This window comes from Balaenoptera ricei, chromosome 19, assembly GCF_028023285.1.
Source record: "Balaenoptera ricei isolate mBalRic1 chromosome 19, mBalRic1.hap2, whole genome shotgun sequence".
Lineage (NCBI taxonomy): Eukaryota > Metazoa > Chordata > Mammalia > Artiodactyla > Balaenopteridae > Balaenoptera > Balaenoptera ricei.
In genome coordinates this window covers 17,683,888-17,703,471 of record NC_082657.1, presented here as the reverse complement: position 1 = coordinate 17,703,471, position 19,584 = coordinate 17,683,888, and the positions used below count along the sequence as shown (strand labels likewise).

Here is a 19,584-nt window from a genome sequence, read left to right as displayed (position 1 = left end):
ACGGGGGCTACTTTTCATTGCGGTGCGCAGGCTTTTCATTGTGGTGGCTTCTCTTGTTGTGGAGCACAGGCTCTAGGCGTGCGGGCTTCAGTAGTTGTAGCACGCAGGCTCAGTAGTTGTGGCTTGTGGGCTCTAGAGTGCAGGCTCGGTAGTTGTGGCGCATGGGCTTAGTTGCTCCACAGCATGTGGGATCTTCCTCGACCAGGGCTCGAACCCGTGTCGCCTGAATTGACAGGCGGATTCTTAACCACTGAGCCACCAGAGAAGCCCAGAAACTATTTTTGAAAAGACACAATAGTCTTGGTGTATATCAGGCGTTAGGCATCATCAAACTTTTTCTGTAGAGGGCAAATTGTAAGTAAATTTTAAGCTTCGTGGACCACATGTGTCTCTTTCACATTCTTCTTTGTTTTTTTTTAATAACCCTTTAAGAATGCGGAAACCAGTTTTACCTTGTAGACCTGTCTGTTGGACTGTATTTGGCCCATGAGTTATAGTTTGCTGAATCTGCTGGTATAAATGTATAATATCCTCCTTGGCTCATTCTATTTTGAACCTATCCAAGTTTATTTTTATTTTCTGATTTTTTCTATGATCACATCATATATTCAGAGAAATTATGATTTTGAAGTATTTTTAAAATGGCTTGTCATAGTTTAAAGTAGTTTTTAAATTACACATGTAAATCACATATAAAGCGTATTTTTAAAAAACGTACTTCTCAAAAGAAATTCAAGCAGTGAAACTTAAAACTACTGTTCTACTCTCCCATCCCATTCCTTTTCCCAGAGGAGACCACTGTTAACTGGTTGGTTTGTGCCATTCCAAACTACTGTGTGTATAGGCACAGATGTACAGCTTTGACTTTTGTTTGTTTTATGTGAAGAACCATGTTCAGCCCGCAGGATGCTTGGTCACTGCTGTGCAGAGATGTGGCAGCAGAGCAGTTAGGGCCTCTGCCCTCTCAGAATGTGCTGAACAATATTAGACCCAAGCTGTTTCAGCTCCCATCCTGCAATGACACAAGCACCTTTAGCTTTATTTAGAATGTCAGGCAAGAATGGTTTGAAAATGAGGCCAAAGCCTGTTATTTTAACCTGAACGTTACTGGGCTCTTCTTCAGTCCATGCCTCCAGGTGCTGGAGGAGACAGAGCTAGGCCTGTTTGCCCTCCAACCCTGTAGGGCAAGTGCCCTTGTTCCCCAGGTCAGAACAGCTAGAGAAGGATGAACCAACCCTGAGGAGTTGGGTTTAGTAAAGCTACTGGGCACAGTAGCACCTACCTTGTCCTTTCTGCTTTCCTGGGACCAGCATGGACCATTTGAGCTGAGAAGGGGAAATATTTCTTATTGTTGTGTTTTGGAATTTTGGCTTGACTTTCCCCATTGAAATGCGATTAGGATAGTTGGAATACTACCATGTTTTTGTATATAATGGGCTAAACAGGCTTTCAGAGGCTAAACTGGAAACTAAGTGCTGTTGATGGGTTTTAGAATATAGTGTATTCTAGGTTTCAAACTGCTGACTTATAAGTAAATCCTAAAATGTGATTGTGAAATGTAGGCCTGCAGACTTAACATTTTGCTCTTTCCACAGAACAGTATTTGTTGTTTCTGGAATTTATGTACTGACGTGGTCTCTCTCTCAGGATATTCACCAACTCAGATGGAATAGCTGGGCATTTGGGTTTTTTTTTTTTCCTGTTGGTGTTTTAAAGATTCTATCAGCAAGGCCCAGAGAAGCTCTTTAGCATTCATCCTTGGGGAAAGAAGTCTGTGGCCTAACACTGATGAACTTGACTGGCTAGACAAGGACCTCTGCTCAAGAGCTTAGCCCAGGACTGCGGTTGAGAAAAGCCCTGAATTCAGTATTCAAACGCTTGACCATTTGAAACCTAAGACAAAATACCAGTTCCACTGTCCCACCCCTGAAGGTAGCCAAAGCGTGCTTCTAATGCTCCCTTACTTGCAGCCAGGTTTCGGATATGCTCATTGATTGACAGATCCTGGTGCCTGTGTCTAGGAACTGCAGTTGCCAACTGTGTGCTCTGGGGCAGGCAGGGTGTACATGAGTCCTGTCCTGTCTATACTCAGCAGTGACTTTGCCCCTTACCCCGGGTGGTTCAACCTCATAATCTCTCTGTTAGAGAAATAAGTTGTGAGTAGAAAGTGACTCTGCTTTTTTTTTTAAAAAAGGTGTTGTATTTATTTTTTAATTATCTACATTTTTTAATTTTTATTTTATTTATTTTTTTGGCTGTGACGGGTCTTAGCTGCAGCATGCGGGATCTTTCTTTGCGGCACATGAGCTTCTCTCTAGTTGTGGCGTGCAGGTTTTCTCTCTCCAGGGCACGTGGGCTCTAGTTTGCAGCATGTGGGCTCTCTTGTTGAGGCACGCGAACTCGGTAGTTGTGGCACGCAGACTTAGTTGCCTCGCAGCATGTGGGATCTTAGTTCCGCGACCAGGGATCAAACCCGTGTCCCCTGCATTGGAAGGCAGCTTCTTTACCACTGGACCACCAGCTTCTTTACCACTGGACCACCACTGGACCACCAGCAGAGCCCCAACTCTGCTTCTTATTGTCTGTATGGCCTTGAGCAAATCTTCTAACATCTCTAAGCCTCAGTCTGCCCATCTACAAAATGGAATTACCACCCACCTTCCAGAGTTCTGGTGAAGATCAGAAGCGATTAGTGTGTGTGAAACACTGTACCCAGTTAGTTGTCATCATCATCACTTATTATTATTGCTTCCAACATGGCTTGAAAAGTGTTATTAGTCCTTCTCTGCAGTACAGAGCACAATTATGTACAGAGCCAACAAAAGAGAGAAATATACAGCAGATTAGTCTCACTGGAACCCTTTTAGTTGGAAAAAGTTGCCACTCCTAGAACATTTGCTCTGCTCATTTCTTTCCTGGTTCTTGAGGTGAGCACCTCCCTTTCCCTTCTGTGTTATTTTCTCTTTTCGTGTTGTAAGGTGGCAGCAGTATTACCTTGCCTGATGTAGAAACTGCCAGGACGTTTCCAGCATAAAAGCCCTAGGGGACCTCTTGTACTAATAGTCACTGCTCTATTTCCCTTGCACCTAGAATGGGGGTACATAGGGAAGGAAGTGGAGTGGGGGATGTCTTGGAGTCCACTTGCTGTAGCTAGGAATCTTTGAGCAAGCCAGTTGATAGTTTAGGTGGGATTTTCCCCCCTTTGGATTTATAGAAAATGTATAGTTTACATTGTTGTAAATGTTGTCTAAAATGTTGTCTAAAATGAGAAATACGATCTTAATCAAGTGCTTCATGGGGATTCCTTTGTGTAAGTCTCGAACTGCCAGTCCAGCCAAAATGTGAACTCAGGAAAAATATGGTTTCCCATATTGAATTTGTTCATTATACAAAGCTTTGACACCCCACAACATTTTTTAGAGGTAGACCATACGGGACCTGATGTTTCTATCTTTTCTTTTCAAGTCTAGGGGCATCTCCATTGGTGTGTTAATTCTAATGTTCCTGTAACATGCCAGGCTACATGAATTGAGTGGCTGTGAGTTCTCTTTGTTTTTATCTACTTCAATTTTATTTGTCCTAGAAATCTGGTATCCTAACTAAGGATCATTTGCAAGTAAAACATGTAGTTCATATTAAAGAAGTATAGACAACTCCATAATTAGGTTTACTATTTATTAGAAAATCAAAGATGTTAACTTCTTTTTATAAACATCTATCATGTGTCTTAAATAAAATTACTTTTTCAGTGCAAATGTAAATAAAAGAATCAAATTGACTGGTGGTTCATGCATTCATTCCACAGATATTTATTGCACACTTTGTGCCAGGGACTGTTCCAGGCACAGAGGATACAGCGGTGAGCAAGACAGAAATTCCTCCCTTCACATAGATAGATGAAGGCTGTGATCTTAGATAAGATAGTTAGAAAAGGCATCACTGAGAACATGATATGTGAGTAAAGAACTGAAGGAGATGAAGTAGTAGGCCCCAATAATAACCAGGAAAAGAGGATTCCAGGCAGAGGGGACAGCTAGTGCAAAGTTCCTGAGGCAGGAGCAAACTTGAGTGTTTGAAGAGCAGTGAGGGCCTATTGTGGCTGAAACAGTGAGCAAAACAGAGACACTAGGTGTGAGGTCAGACAGGTAAAGAGGTCATCCTCTGAAGGGAAGGTGAAGGGAGGGCAGCAAGATGAAGTGATGACACTTCTCCCCTTGCTTTCTTCACCCCGTGGCAGCTCTGGGGCTCCAGTTTCACCTCGGGGCCTCAGTGTTGGTACAGGGTTCCCAAGAGTTGTATAGCTGATTCACTTTGCTATATAGTAGAAACTAACATAACATTGTAAAGCAACTATACTCCAATAAAAATTAATTTTAAAAAAAAATGATAAGTTGGGAACTTTGAACATGTACTGTGTCCTGGTCAATTGGGATTTGCTTCAAAACATTCCACAGAAAAAGGTGGAGTTGGGGAGAAGGATGAAAAAAACATGGCAAAATGTTGATAGTTACTGAAGCTTTTTGATGGGTTCATGGGGGTTTGTTATATTCTGTTTTTGTGTATATTGGGACATTTTCCAAGTTTAAAAAAAGGGAGAGAGAAACTTTCGACCACATGATAGAAGTAATGTATCAGGAACACCCAATAAATGATTCCATTTCATAAGTGATTTGTGCGTGTGAAGTGGTCTTCTAACAGAAAGGGAAGTATTTAGGAAAACTCCTCTGTTTTCTGTCTGCTCACAGAATACTGCACCTCTGGCATTCTGGTCATAAGTTTGTTGGCGGGGTTTTTTCCCATACCAAGCAATTCTGGATCAGTTCTGACGTTTTTTACCTGGAGTTAGCATCAGATCCCACAGGTAAGGGCTCAGTCCCACTAGACTGCGCCCCCACCCTGCCCCCTTAGACAGCAGTTACAAGTCCAGGGTGTTACCTGTGTTTCTTACCAACTGGCTACAAATCAGAAGTCCCCATGACCACCCCACAGGTTTGATTACTTTATTAGAGCAGCTCACAGAACTCAGAAAAACATTTTACTTACTAGATTATAAAAGGATGTAACTCAGCAACAGCCAGATGAAAGATATGCATAAAGCAAGGTATGTGGGAAGTGGTGTGGGCTTCCATGCCCTCTCCAGGCGTGCTGCCCTCCCAGCACCTCCACCTGTTCTTTAACCCAGAAGCTCTCTGAACCCCGTCCTTTGGGTTTTTTCGAGCCTTCATTAAACAGGTGTGGTTGATTAAATCTTTGGCCATTGGTGATTGATTCTGTCTCCAGCCTCTTCCCCTCTTCAGAGGGGTTGGTCTGAAAGTTTCAAACTTGGTTCCCCCGGCAACCAGCCCGCATCCTTAGGAGCTTTCCAAAAGTCACCTTGTTGACATAAACTCAGGTATGGTTGAAAGAGGCTTGTTATGAATAACAAAAGATACTTTCTCTCTCTTATCACTTAGAAAATTCCAAGGGTTTTTAGGAGCTGTGTGCCAGAAACCTTGGAAGAATACCAAAATATATATTTATTATAAATCACAATATCACAGAGAGTGTCACTGAGTAAGGTATAGTGATGAGAAGAAAGGCAGGTGCTTTTCAGAAAAATGAAGAAAATAAAAGTGAATCAAGGAAGAAAATGAGAATAGAGAAAAGAAACCTTTGAAGGCAGGACCCCAGCAGCAGGTAGGAGTCAGGGAAAGAATGCTGTGCTCGTAATTTTGGTGACTAAAATGGCAATGTTGCTTTCTTTTAGGAGAATGTGATTTAACATTTCATAGTTACTAAAAAGTCTTGAGTGAATGTAAGGAAAAATGAGGTTTGATGGGCAAATTAGAATGAAACAGAAATAAAACAGTTCATGGAATGTAATTTAACATAGGACTACCTTTCCTGAATTACTTCCTATTCTAAATTTTTTTTTTTTAAAGGTAAAGCTATTTTAGTTATTTATTTATTTATTTATTTATTTATTTATGGCTGTGTTGGGTCTTCGTTTCTGTGCAAGGGCTTTCTCTAGTTGCGGCAAGCGGGGGCCACTCTTCAGCGCGGTGCGCGGGCCTCTCACTATCGTGGCCTCTCTTGTTGCGGAGCACAGGCTCCAGACGCGCAGGCTCAGTAGTTGTGGCTCACAGGCCTAGTTGCTCCGCGGCATGTGGGATCTTCCCAGACCAGGGCTCGAACCCATGTCCCCTGCATTGGCAGGCAGATTCTCAATCACTGCGCCACCAGGGAAGCCCCCTATTCTAAATTTTTATGGTTACTGGTCAGCTTCTGAGATTTCACAGAATTGGATAATAGCCTGTTTTGGCAGCCTCCTCATCTTTACAGATCAGGAATCTGAGTGTCTGTAAAGACGACATTTGCCTGAAATCTTTCTGGGCCCAACATACACAGGGATTGTGTCCTTTACCTCTCCACTGTTCCAGGCCAGTGCAGTCTTTGTGCCAAGGGATTTGTTTGCAGTGTCCATCCCTCCAAGAGACTGGCCTTTCTGACCTAGCTAATGCCGAAGTGCCCAGACATGGGAAAGTAAAGGAACCGCTGTGAGTCCTTGCTCACTCCCAATCCTTTCTGAGACCCCACTAGCTCCTGGAGGAGGCTCCAGTCACCTGGCCTGCTTTCTTCTTCACGTAGCTGCTACCACCCACCCTCCAAGGTAGAATACAGATGAGCTGGCTGCAAGCTGGCAAAGATGAATGAGGACTATCAAAAGCATCTGCAGAGACATGGATGGACCTAGAGTCTGTCATACAGAGTGAAGTAAGTCAGAAAGAGAAAAACAAATATCGTATATTAACGCATATATGTGGAATCTAGAAAAATGGTACAGATGAACCGGTTTGCAAGGCAGAAATAGAGACAGATGTAGAAAACAAATGTACGGACACCACAGAGGGAAAGCAGGGGGTGGGGGGATGGTGGGGGGATGAACTGGGAGATTGGGATTGACATATATACACTAATATGTATAAAATAGATAACTAATAAGAACCTGCTGTATAAAAAATAAATTAATTAGAAAGAAAAAGAGGGCTTCCCTGGTGGCACAGTGGTTAAGAATCTGCCTGCCAATGCAGGGGACACGGGTTCGAGCCCTGGTCCGGGAAGATCCCACATGCCACGGAGCAACTAAGCCCGTGTGCCCCAACTACTGAGCCTGTGCTCTAGAGCCCACGAGCCACGACTACTGAGCCCACATGCCACAACTACTGAAGCCCACGTGCCTAGAGCCCGTGCTCCACGACAAGAGAAGCCACTGCAATGAGAAGCCCACGCACCACAACCAAGAGTAGCACCCACTTGCTGCAACTAGAGAAAGCCCGTGCACAGCAATGAAGACCCAACACAGCCAAAAATAATAAAACAAATTAAAAAAAATAAAAAGAACCTTCTGTATAGTGCAGGGAACTCTATCTACTCAATACTCTGTAATGACCTATATGGGAATAGAATCTGAGAAAGAGCGGATATATGTATATGTATAACTGATTCACTTTGCTATACAGCAGAAACTAACACAACATTGTAAATCAACTATACTCCAATAAAAATTAATTTAAAAAAAAAAGAAAAAGCACTCTAGGCCTGGTGGGCAAGACAGATAAATAAGTAGACTGTGACCATAGGTGTGAGCAGTGCTGTGATGCAGATGGAAAATAGCCTCAGGCCTGCCTGTGGGCTCAGTGTCCCCCCACCCAGCTCACTGTGAGGGGACCCAGCCCCCACACCGGAACCGCCTACCTAACCTGTGAGAGAACCTGGTAGGCCCTGATAAGAGTTTAGATTTTATACAGAATGAGATGGGATTTTTTTCAGGGGGTTTTTTTTTAAATTTATTTTTGTCTGCGTTGGGTCTTTGTTGCTGCACGCGGGCTTTCTCTACTTACGGCGAGTGGGGGCTACTCTTGGTTGTGGTGCGCGGGCTTCTCATTGCAGTGGCTTCTGTTGTTGCGGAGCACGGGCTCTAGACGCACGGGCTTCAGTAGTTGCGGTGTGTGGGCTTAGTAGTTGTGCCGCGCGGGCTCTAGAGCACAGGCTCAGTAGTTGTGGCACATATGGGCTTAGTTGCTCCACGGCATGTGGGATCTTCGCGGACCAGGGCTCGAACCCGTGTCCCCTGCATTGGCAGGCAGAGTTAACCACTGCGCCACCAGGGAAGTCCTAAAGGGGGATTTTGACTGATATGAATTGATTTGTTTTTTTTTTAAAAAAATACTGTGGCTACAAGTGACAGAAACCAAACTCAGAACAGCTTAAACAACAATAAAAGCAAAAAGAAGCTGGTAGTTACATAGTACTTATGCTATACGCTGTTCTGAGACTGTACACATTAACTCACTGAATTCTGTTAATAACCTTGTAAGTTAGGTACTATTCATATTCCCATTTTATTGACGAAGAGACAGGTGTGGAGAGGTTAAACAGCTTATCAAAAGCTTCATGGCAGATCCAGACTTTAGACCCAGGCAGTCTGACTCTATAATAGAGTACCAATTCTTGACCGTAGCACTGTACTGCCTCTCAACAAAACAATGTATTGACTCCATGAAACCGAAGAAAGTTAGCTCTTCGGGCAGGGCTGGATCCAGGGGCTCACACAGTGCTGAACAGACTCAGACTGTCTCCATGCCAGAGTGGCCAACAACTCAGCAGAAAGAGCACCTCTGCTTTCCCCCAGGTTCTGACAAAATTCTAGAACTCAGTCTGGTTGGCTTGGCTTGGGTCACTTGCCTGTCCTTGGACCTTGTGGCCAGAAAGGTTAAACTAACGCACCGACTGGTCAGGCCTGACTTGTGCGCCCACTCCTGGGGCTGGGGTACCACCAGACTGAGAGTGCAGGGGGAGTGGTTCCCTGAGGGCTGCTTCCAAAGGCACGGGGCTAGATGTTGGGGAGGCCACACTGCAAATACCAGCTGGTGCGTGTCAAAGGATGTGATGGGGAACATATTTATGATCCTGGATACACCTGCTAAATTGTTTTGTTTTCAGGATCTTAGCAGTTTATTATGTCTTCTATGAGGCCTTTTGTTATGTCTCTTAGTAAAGTTCCATAATTTCCTTTCTAGTGGCTGTGTATATTCTTAACATTCTTACGTAATCTTTATTTTAGTTGCTGTCATGAATGAAATTATATTTAAAAGTTTTTTCTATAACATAGAAGCACCACTGATTTTTATATTTTTGTCTTGTCTCCTGCCATGTGACTGGACTCAATAATTCTAATGTTTCAATTGGTTTATTTTTGTATATATGGTCATGTCATCTACATGTATCTCCTCCCTTCCAGTAGTTATATATCTTGTTGCGTTGACCATAGGTCTTATTTTTAATTTTTATTTATTTATTTATTTATTTATTTATTTATTTATTTTGGCTGCACCTTGTGGGACCTTCCCCAAACAGGGATTGAACCTGGGCCATGGCAGTGAAAGCCCAGAATCCTAACCACTAGGCCACCAGGGAACTCCCTGATCATAGGTTTTAATGTATAAAACAATCAGTGTTAAGAATGAGCATCTTGGGCTTCCCTGGTGGCACAGTGGTTGAGAATCCGCCTGCTAACGCAGGGGACACGGGTTCGAGCCCTGGTCTGGGAAGATCCCACATGCCGCGGAGCAACTGGGCCCGTGAGCCACAATTGCTGAGCCTGCGCGTCTGGAGCCTGTGCTCCGCAACAAGAGAGGCCGCGACAGTGAGAGGCCCGCGCACCGCGATGAAGAGTGGCCCCCGCTTGCCACAACTAGAGAAAGCCCTCGCGCAGAAACGAAGACCCAACACAGCCATAAATAAATAAATAAATAATTTTAAAAAAAAAAAAAAAGAATGAGCATCTTTGTTTTGGTCCTCATTTTAATGGGAATACTTTGGATATATTACTATTGATTATTAATTTTAACAAATTAGTTTTTCTTATATATGATGCATGCTTAGGTAAAAAATTCTAACACTTCTGAATGGCATAAGTCCCTTCTCCGAAGGTAATGCTTCTCTCTTCCAACTCCATCCCAGTTCCAGACAGAACCACTATTAATTGTTTTATGTATCTGTGCAGATAGCAGCAGACATGCATATGCAAACATATCCGGAAAATACATCTTTTTACTCCATTATATATACCCTTTATTCCCTCAACAGCATACCCGTTAATTATTACATTGGTTCTCGGTTTGAAAGAATAAGCATACAGTTCCAAGGCGTAACAAATGTTATACTTGATTCTTCATTCAAGGGATGAGTGTGTCACTTGCAGGAAAGCCTTGCGTGGTTTATGGACTTTCTCTCTCCAGAAGAGTCGTGATCTCCCCCATGCCTGTTGGTGATATCACCCTCAAAGTAAGCTCAAGGTTGCAGCTGGTGTCTGTGGGCAGGCTGCAGAAGAGCTGTCCAGGGAAAGAAAGCAGGAAGAGTTTGGGGGGAAGAATGAGTTGTCATTTGCGCATAGATGCAGACATCATGATGTCCTGCCCTCAGCTCTGCAGTCACCATGCTGCTCTTGACCTAGTTTGGTGCTTTTATGTGGAGAGTAGCAACTGCTTTCTTTTCTTCTTTCAACAAATATGTATAGGAGGATTGTCTACTGTGTGCCAGGCAATGAGAATGCAACAGAGCAAAACAAAGACCCTGTCCACATCCAACTCAACTCCTAGGTAGGGAAACAGAGAAAAAATAAATGGCACATACAAACATAATGTCAGGTAGTGAGAGGTGCTGTGAAGAGAAATAAAGAATGATGAAGAAAGAGAGGTAGAAGAAAGGCCTCTCTGAGGATGGGACATTTGAGCAATGCCTGTCAAGCGATAGCTGTACAATTCCAGGGGAAAGGATGCTCCAGGTAAGGTAGTGGTTCATTTGCAAATGGGGTCAGGGTGGGCTCTCCCTCAGGGGACACTTGGCAATGTCTGGAAGTTTCTTTGATTGTCAGAAAAATGGCATTTTTTTTTTTCATGCTGGGGCTAGAGTGAGAGGAATCTTACTCATTTAGAAGAACTCGAGTGTTACACCAGAGGACCTGCAGTGATTTGAAGGAGGAGGCACGATAGAGTAAAAGATGCTGGACTTGCATGTTAGGGAATCAGAAATTCATTGACTCACTATGTATTTAGGGGACAATTTTTGTCATCTTTTAGGATCTCAGTTTCTCTTTCTGCCTCTGACCAATATCCCATCCCCCCTACCCCGCACATAAACACCCATGGCCAGATGGTGTTTCTGCATGAAGTCTAGAACATTAGGTGACGAGACTCAGACCCCAGATCATGAAAAGCAAAAGTTTGCAGGAGCACAAAGCTCTTAGATTTCTGATTTTTAATTCAAATTGATTTAGAGAAGGTAGAGTCTTGATATATCTCTTCCTTGTAGTCCTTGAGGTTATGTTTTAGTCCTGCAGCAAAACAGATGCCTGAATACTCAAAAGCTCCTGTCGACTGCCACATTTGAGCGCTATTGCAGCTCTTTTGCAGCTCAAAAGTCACCCTAGGAGGAAGAGATTTCTCTACTGTTTTTTTTTTTGGTTTTGTTGTTGTTGTTGTTGTTGTTTTTTATAATGAAACTCTCTAGGAGTTAAGCCAGCATTTTATTTATTTATTTATTTTTGGCTGTGCTGGGTCCTTGCTTCTGTGCGAGGGCCCTCTCTAGTTGCGGCAAGCGGGGCCACTCTTCATCGCGGTGCACGGGCCTTTCACTGTCGCGGCCTCTCTTGTTGCGGGGCACAGGCTCCAGACGCGCAGCCTCAGTAGTTGTGGCTCACGGGCCCAGTTGCTCCGCGGCATATGGGATCCTCCCAGACCAGGGCGCGAACCCGCGTGCCCTGCATTGGCAGGCAGACCCTCAACCACTGCGCCACCAGGGAGGCCCCGCTACTGTTTTTTAATTTTAATTTTTGTTTTTTGTTTGTCTGTTTACCAGTAAGGATATGACATTTTATTCAAAACAGTATGATCTGAGGGGTTGTGGCTGCATCTCCCAACCAGTGCTGCTGGAATCTGGTGAGTAGAGAGCAGGGATGCTGCTAACAACATCCTACGCTGCATAGGACCGCCCTCCACGACAGAGAAGTCTCTGGCCCCCAGTGTCAGTAGTCGTGATGTTGAGAAACCCTGAGGTAGTGGGAACTGGCTGGTGCAAAAACTTGAGACCGGAGCTGTGCTCACGGTTTTTGAGGAATAGCAAGAAGGTCGGTGTGGCAAGAGTAGAGAGAGGTGGGATAGGAAATAATAAGTTCAGAGACTAGTCAGGGGCCAGATCATGTAAGGTATTGTAGGACAGATGAGGAGTTTGGATTTTCTTCTGATTGTAATGGAAAGCCATTGGAAGACTTTGAGCAGGGGAGTGAAATAATCTGACTTTTGTTTTATAAGACTTCCTGTGTGGAAAGTAGCCTCTAGGGGAGAGAGGAGACTCTGCTAGTTGCCTCCCAATATCTAGTGTCACCTTCTTCCTTAATAACAAAACTCTGGGGAATTCCCTGGCGGTCCAGTGGTTAGGACTTGGTGCTTTCACTGCTGGGGCCCTGGGTTCAGTCCCTGGTCGGGGAACTGAGATCGCACAAGCTGCCATGGCGCGGCCAGAAAACAACAACAAAAACTCTGGAGAGTTTTTTGTTTGTTTGTTTTTGTTTTTTCAGGAATATTTTGCATGGAAAAGAGACTATACTTCCCAGCTTCCCTTACAGCTAGGAGTGGTCACTTGAATTAAGTTTTGGTTCATGAAGATGTAACTAGAGGTTTTGGATGAGACTGCTGGGAAGTTTCCTTAGAGGGAAAAAGGGTGCTACCTTCTTCCCCACTCCCCCCCCAGTTTTTTACTATCTAGAATGCAGGCAGAATGGCTAAAGGTCATTTAACCATTTAGAACTATGAGGTAGTTCCAGTATGTAAGCCTTGTGTGAGGATGAAGAGCAGAAAGATGGGAACTGGGCTCCTTGTGATACCCGGGAGCCTCCATGCCAGCTCTGGACTGCCTTACCCTAGATTTATTTTTACCTTAGAAAGAAGTAAACGTTGCTCTTATTTAAACCACTGCATTTGTTGTTGTTGTTGTTGTCGTTGTTGTAATGTGTAGATAAAACTAATCCTAATTGAAAGGAAGCAGGAAGGTCATTTTAGAGGCTGTTACAGTAATCCAAGCAAGAGATGATTGTAGCTTGGAATAGAATGGTAGCAGAGGGGGTGACTAGAAGCACTTGTACTTTTTTGTGTGTGTGGTAAATTATACATAACATAAATTTTGCCATCTTAACTATATTTAAGTGTACAGTTCAGTGGCATTAAGTATGTTCATATTTTTTGCAACCATCAACCACTAGCCATCTGCAGAACTTTTTCATCTTCCCAAACTGAAACTCTGTACCTATTGAACAATAACAACCATTCCTCCTTTGTCTACCATAGACTTAGTTCCCCTCACTGGCCTTTCACTTTTTCATGTCCTGGATGATAGTTTATAGTTATCCTGTTAGTTACTACCATTGATAGCAATGTAGCTGAAATATACAACTTCCTGGGAATTCCCTGGCAGTCCAGTTGTTAGGACTCTGTGCTTCCACTGAAGGGGCACAGGTTTAGATCCCTGTATGGGGAACTAAGATCTTGCAAGCCGAGCAGTGCGGTGATAAATAAATAAATAAATAAATAAATAAATAAATAAATAAATAAATAACTTCCTATGTGTGTTGCATGTAATAAATTTTTGATATATTTTATTTTGGAAAGCAGGCTATAAAATAACATACAACATGATCTAGTTTTACAAAAAAAGTCTACAGGTACAAATGTAGGCTGTATCAGAAACATGTAATCAGTGGTTATAGCTATTTAGTAATATTTGATACTGTTTATTTCTTTATTTAGCTGATCTTTTCCCCGTAATTTATTTGCAATGAATATGTATTACTGGTATAAAAGGTTTTATGCACCACAGTGTTTGGGCCATGAAGTAGGAGTTCAGAAACTGTGTCTGTTGATATTTTTACCAGCAGTAAAGCAGCATGTCTAGGGGCAGAATGTAATCTTGTCCAAATGATTAACATTTGGTGTTGGCTCATCTACCCTTGGGGATGTGTTAGCTTTCTCTCCTCACTAGTTCTTTCTCCTGTACATAGCATGGCAGCTTCTTTGTGCTCTAGGTTAATACTGACTGCAAAGAGATTGTTGTTTTGTTAGTTGCTTTTTTTATTGCTGTTAGTTGCTTTTTTTTTTTTTTTTTAATATTTAAGCACTCACTGTTAATCAGTTTTTAGGTTAGACTATACAAGTTAGTTTCAGTAAGCTTGTTTTTTACATTTTTATGCCATAATTTAATCTCCATAAGGTACTTTCCATAGTCCAGGCATGGTCTACTGCATTCTGTATTTCTCTGGAGACACATTTAGGTCTTTGTATCACATTCTGGTCTGTTGGTTAGGTCATTATGTAATAACTCTGGAATTATCATAAGAATAAAAGATTGGGAACACGTGGAACTAACTGTAATGTTTAAGGTACAAGTAAGTTTTGAAGAGAGAGAAATGACTGAATGAGTTTGGAATTTCTAATAAAAGCAGCCAGTCCGGATCAACTTCATTTCATTCATTCTTGACTTTTAAACTGATCAGAAGTAAATGCTAGAACCCCTGGAAATGTTTGACAGTATGGTATATGTGACACTTTTACTTGTTCTTCACTCTGCAGGGATGTGAGAAAGACGAATTGTTCAGTGAGGTTGAGCAAAAAATGAACTTAGACATTGTGTATATTGATGTGAAAATCACAAGGTGTGTGGCAGGTGGGGTGCAGTTGGGCACTTCGTGATTTCAGCACGTGCAGATATAGTAAGGGCTGAGTCAGGCCCTGGCCCTAGAAGAGGAGTAACTAAAATTGTGAAAATATTCTAGGAAGGTAGAGTTGACTGTGGTGGTGTAGAAAGAGTGTTCTTTTAGGGTTCAAAATAGGATGACCTTAAACTAAAATTGGCTTTAATTAATAAAATATAAAAATCACCAAAAAGAAAAGGTTTCCTGGTTATATCCATGAATATAACCCCCTTAGCAGCACATGTGGTACGTTTATAGGGGAATGGGAAAGTGAACGTGTACCCTTTTCCTCTGCCATCAGGGATTCCCAGAAAACAAGGTTTCATTTCAGTAGATCCTCAATGGCTGTTTATAGTAATCCAGAATGCTCCATGGATATTTGGAGGCAGAAGTGGCAAGGTCGCTTATTGTCTGTATTCAGGAATTGGGCCTTTATGAGGAATTTAAGTCACACCAAAATGTTTCTCTTAATGCAAGTCTGATAACAGCCTCTTATTGCCCCAGATTCCATCAACTTGGGATGCCTTTGGATGAATGGATTTTTTTTTTTACTAATACAAACACCAAGGGTAAGATTAAATCTGATTGCTTTCTTCATAACTGTTGAATGGGACTGATGTGCTGAAGGCCTGAACAGATGTTTTGGGGTTTGGAATTCCTCTAGAGGTAAGAGAAGCTGCTTCTTTTCCCAAGCCCTGTGTGTCCTCTCCCAGTTTATCATTGCTGTTTGCAGCCAGTCTTAGCAGTCTGCTGTGCAGATCATGAACTTTGAGACTCATGCCACCCTGAAGTGCCACAGGCTACCCCACTTTTTACTCTTGTCGCAGCCCCTTTCCCACAGTTAGAGAAGACTGAGCCGTGCCTCTCAGTCTCCGTTTCCAGCCCAGGGAACTGGGCTGACACTGGGGCCTGACACTGTATGGGAGACATCAGGGTTCCTGCACAGGGTTCCTCTCCCCTTCTTGGTATCCTTAGTCACTGTCGTGACTACATCCTGGATCTTGTCATATGAAGATAGCATAGCCTGATGGTTAGAACACAGTTTTTGGAGTCAGACAGACTTGGCATCAGATCTGTACTGCACCACTTATTACCTGCTTGACACTGGAGCAAGGTTCTTTCTTTCTCTAAGCCTCGGTGTTGTCATCTATAAAATGGATGAATTGCTATCACCCCCCTGAGTCACTTCACTGCACGTCAAGTGCTTGGTATGGGTTAAGCACTCAGTAAATGATAGCTGGAACTCTGGAAGTTCCAGGTTGATAGACGTGGAACTCTATAGCTCCACTGACAGTTTAAACTCATTGACATTTAAAATGTCTCTCTCTTTGACCACTCCACTCATTTGTCCACCAGCTTGCCACATCTGTTCTGCAGCTTCACTGGATCCTGCAGTCCAGGAAACGTTCTCCCTGTGAAGAGAAAGTAGCTGTCCTCAGCCCTTGGGTCACATGCTTCCAAATTCATAACTTTAGAGTCTCTATTTCTTTCCAGGTTTCTCAGGAAGACCCCAAGGACTGGCTCATCCCTGTGATGGAGAGGGTGGAGTCTGTTACAGGAGGGAAGCTGGGCTAAGACAGGAGATATTGTAGAGAAAAGGGGGGCAGAGGCAGGCTGGAGATTGAGCTTTGTCCTCTATCTGGAAAAGGTGGTGTTTATACGTCTGTTAGTTTAGGTAAACTTGTAGAATAGATATTTTTTAAATAGCTTTTCCAGGGACTTCCTTGTTGGTCCAGTGGTTAAGACTCCATGCATCCACTGCAGGGGGCACGGGTTCGATCCCTAGTTGGGGAACTAAGATCCTGTATGCCGCGTGGCACAGTCAAAAAATAAATAAATAAATAAGCTTTTCCAAGCTCCAGGGTGTAACCATTGGTTTGATTGGCTTTTAATGAATTGTTTACAACACAGATATTTTGTCACAACCCATATTTGTGCTACATACCTCATGGGTGGGGGAGGGAAATGCTGAGCTCTTGTTTGCATCATTTCTTCTATACACGGAAGAAATTTATATTAAATGACTCATCCAAGGTCAAGCATGTAATAAGTGGTGGAGACAATATTCCGAATGTCCGCCTTTTAAAACTGTCCACCATCTCTCCCCCCATTTACTCCTGCAACAGAAGCATCCTCCTTCCACCATTCTGCCCTTGACAACAAGAGGACCCTCCCCAACCCCCAGCCCAGCATCGACCAGCATTATCAGAGAATGTCCTGTTCTGGGCCCAGGACCCTGCATCAGGCCTTCAGAGGCCTTTCTCAGAATTTTCCTTTAGAAGGGAGAGGGGTTACTCCATCTGTTCCCTTGGTCTTTTCCTCAGAGAGCCTTTTCCTTCCCACCTCACTCCTTAGTGTTCATTCTCCAGTAGCCCCTGACTTTGCATATCTACTTTACTGTTCCCCACCATTAGAAGGTAACCCTAACAAGGACAGTGACTTGTTCGCTGTCTTTCTTATAGTATTTTCTGGCTTTTTTGTGCTTTGTACATATCAGGCATTCACAAATTACACATCTGTTGAAAGATTGAATGACTCAGTTGTATCTGTCAAAAGCTGAAAGAATGTGAGCCTAGAGCAAATGGCACATGGCATCTCCACTTCTCCCTCCTCCTCCCTCAGCCACAGCCTGCCAAGAGGCTAAGGAAGGAGGAGGAGGAAGAGTTTGTGTGCCTGAGGACCCAGCTTCACTTCTCCTCCTGGGTTTGCTCTGTGTGGAGCGTCAGGACACCATATCATTCTGGCCTAAGCCAGTTAAGGTTGAGCTGCTGTCCTGTGTCTGGTCTCAGTGCTGCCAGCCCACAGCTGTCTTCACGTGTGTAGAGCCTGTTGAAGGCAGGGGGGCACAATGGCTAAGGGCATAGACACTTGAGTCAAGTGACCCCTCTGCCACATCCAGTTGTGTCCCCTTGACAAAGTTTCATAACCTTTCTGTGCCTTCTTATTGTTTGTGAAATGGAAATGACCTCATATGGTTGTTCCTAGGATTAAATGAGATAATCAGTGTGAAATCTTTAGCACAGGTGAAGTACATGCTGAGTGTTTCGTTCAGGCTGGCTGATATTATGTACAATGCTAATTAAATACTCTTTTTTCTGTTTGTGGCACAAGTTCCTAGGTTGCTAGGTCTGCTTATTCTGTGTGGCTCACTCTGCCCCATCTTTGATGGGGTGGAGCTTTGAGGGAGATGTGAGTGGAGACCCAGAAGGTTTGTTTGAGTGGGAATTCAGCCTGTATTTCTGATGGTTCCCTATAGAAGGAGGATGCTTTGGTGTGAGTTTTGTGTGTTTGCTTTAGTTTTGTCCTGGTGATTTCCACAGGGGAAAATAATTCAGAGGGAGTAAGTGTCACCACTGGGAGCTTGCCTGACTCTCTTTCTCCAGGAAGAAGAGCTCTGCCCAGTGGGGGTGGAAAAGGGCAGCATCTGAAATGTGTGCTGGGAGGTGATAGGTCCAAGGCTGAGTCTTATTTTTGGCTTCTCCAAGGAACAGGACTGGGCCAAAGTGTGGGCAGTGGGGTTGGATTTTAGTTCCTTGTAAAAGGCAATGGAAACCTTCACCACCTCCCCAAGGCAGCGCCCTGAGAGCTGGCAGCTAGTGGGCCCTCTCAGCTATGCTCCAGTTGGATTACAAACTCAATAAAATAAGTAATTTTTTGTTAGTAAGTAATCCACTGTATAGGCCAATGAAATATGAAATACCTTCCATTAAAAATGTTTTGAATGTTATGGAACATGATAAAGGAGTTACAAAAATGTTTTGTTGTTACTGTTGTTGAATTTTGTATGACTAAAACAACTGTAAAAGATTAAGGGGACATGTCAATAATCTGGAAAGTGTCTGCTCAAGTTGCTTTGCAAGCAGCAAATTCTTGCTGTCTTTTAAAGAAAAAAGAGGTAGGAAATCATAGAGAACACCTTGTAGCTGGAGTTAACACAAGAAAGCAAACGGGGAACGACAAGTAATGTCAGAGAACAGCTTTAGCCAATGCCAGAGGTTGGCAGATAAAGGCACATTTGTATCTTAAAATGTTTATGGTATGTAGTATATTTTTAGTACATATATTATAATTACATGTTAATAGTATATATTAACATAGCATGTATATGGTAGTTTTTTTAATGAATTTTCTACTTTAACGGACTACTGCATCAACCAACCAACTACTAATACGTATCAGGTGAGTGGGTTTCTACTGTTCTGACAAATGGACTTAACAGTATGTTTTGTTGACTCCTAGAAGACAGGTCTGTGAGCTTTGTTTTGTAAGACTGGAAATATGACATACAGCTATGTTAATAACTATGTAATAACTATGTTAATACACTGTTACCAAAATAACCTGTATCTTTGGATTCCATTTCCAACGGAATGTCTTCTTATAGTCAAACTGACCTTTTGGATTTTTAATCACCTGGCTTTTACTCTGCCCTCTGAATACTGTGTGGACAGAATTGGAATTGTGGGTTGCTGTGGTTCAGCAGGAGCTCAAAGACAACCAGGGTTGGTGTGAGCCAGAGTCCAGATGAGGCGAGTGGAGAACAGGAGTGGAGGAAGGCTAGATGGGAAGTGGGAAGGCCCATTCGAACCTTGGGGCTTGCTATTTGGTTGAAACATCTTGATTTCTAGGTATCAGGCCACCCAGGTCCAAACGTGAGAACAAAGGCAGATCCTTCTAAAGCATGGTGACTTTTTAACTTCATATGATTTCAGATTTCCAGTTAATTGTTACCTCTACTCAAATTGATAGTTGAGAATTGATTGCGGTCATGCAGTAGCAACCCACAGCCTTAAAATCCCTGC

General features: G+C 43.1%; 1 protein-coding gene across 6 annotated transcripts in view; it reads left to right on the top strand.

The window, feature by feature from the left end:
- Nucleotides 1-19,584, top strand: part of GARRE1 (granule associated Rac and RHOG effector 1) — an 80,059-nt gene that overhangs the window by 30,837 nt on the left and 29,638 nt on the right. The window lies entirely within an intron of this gene.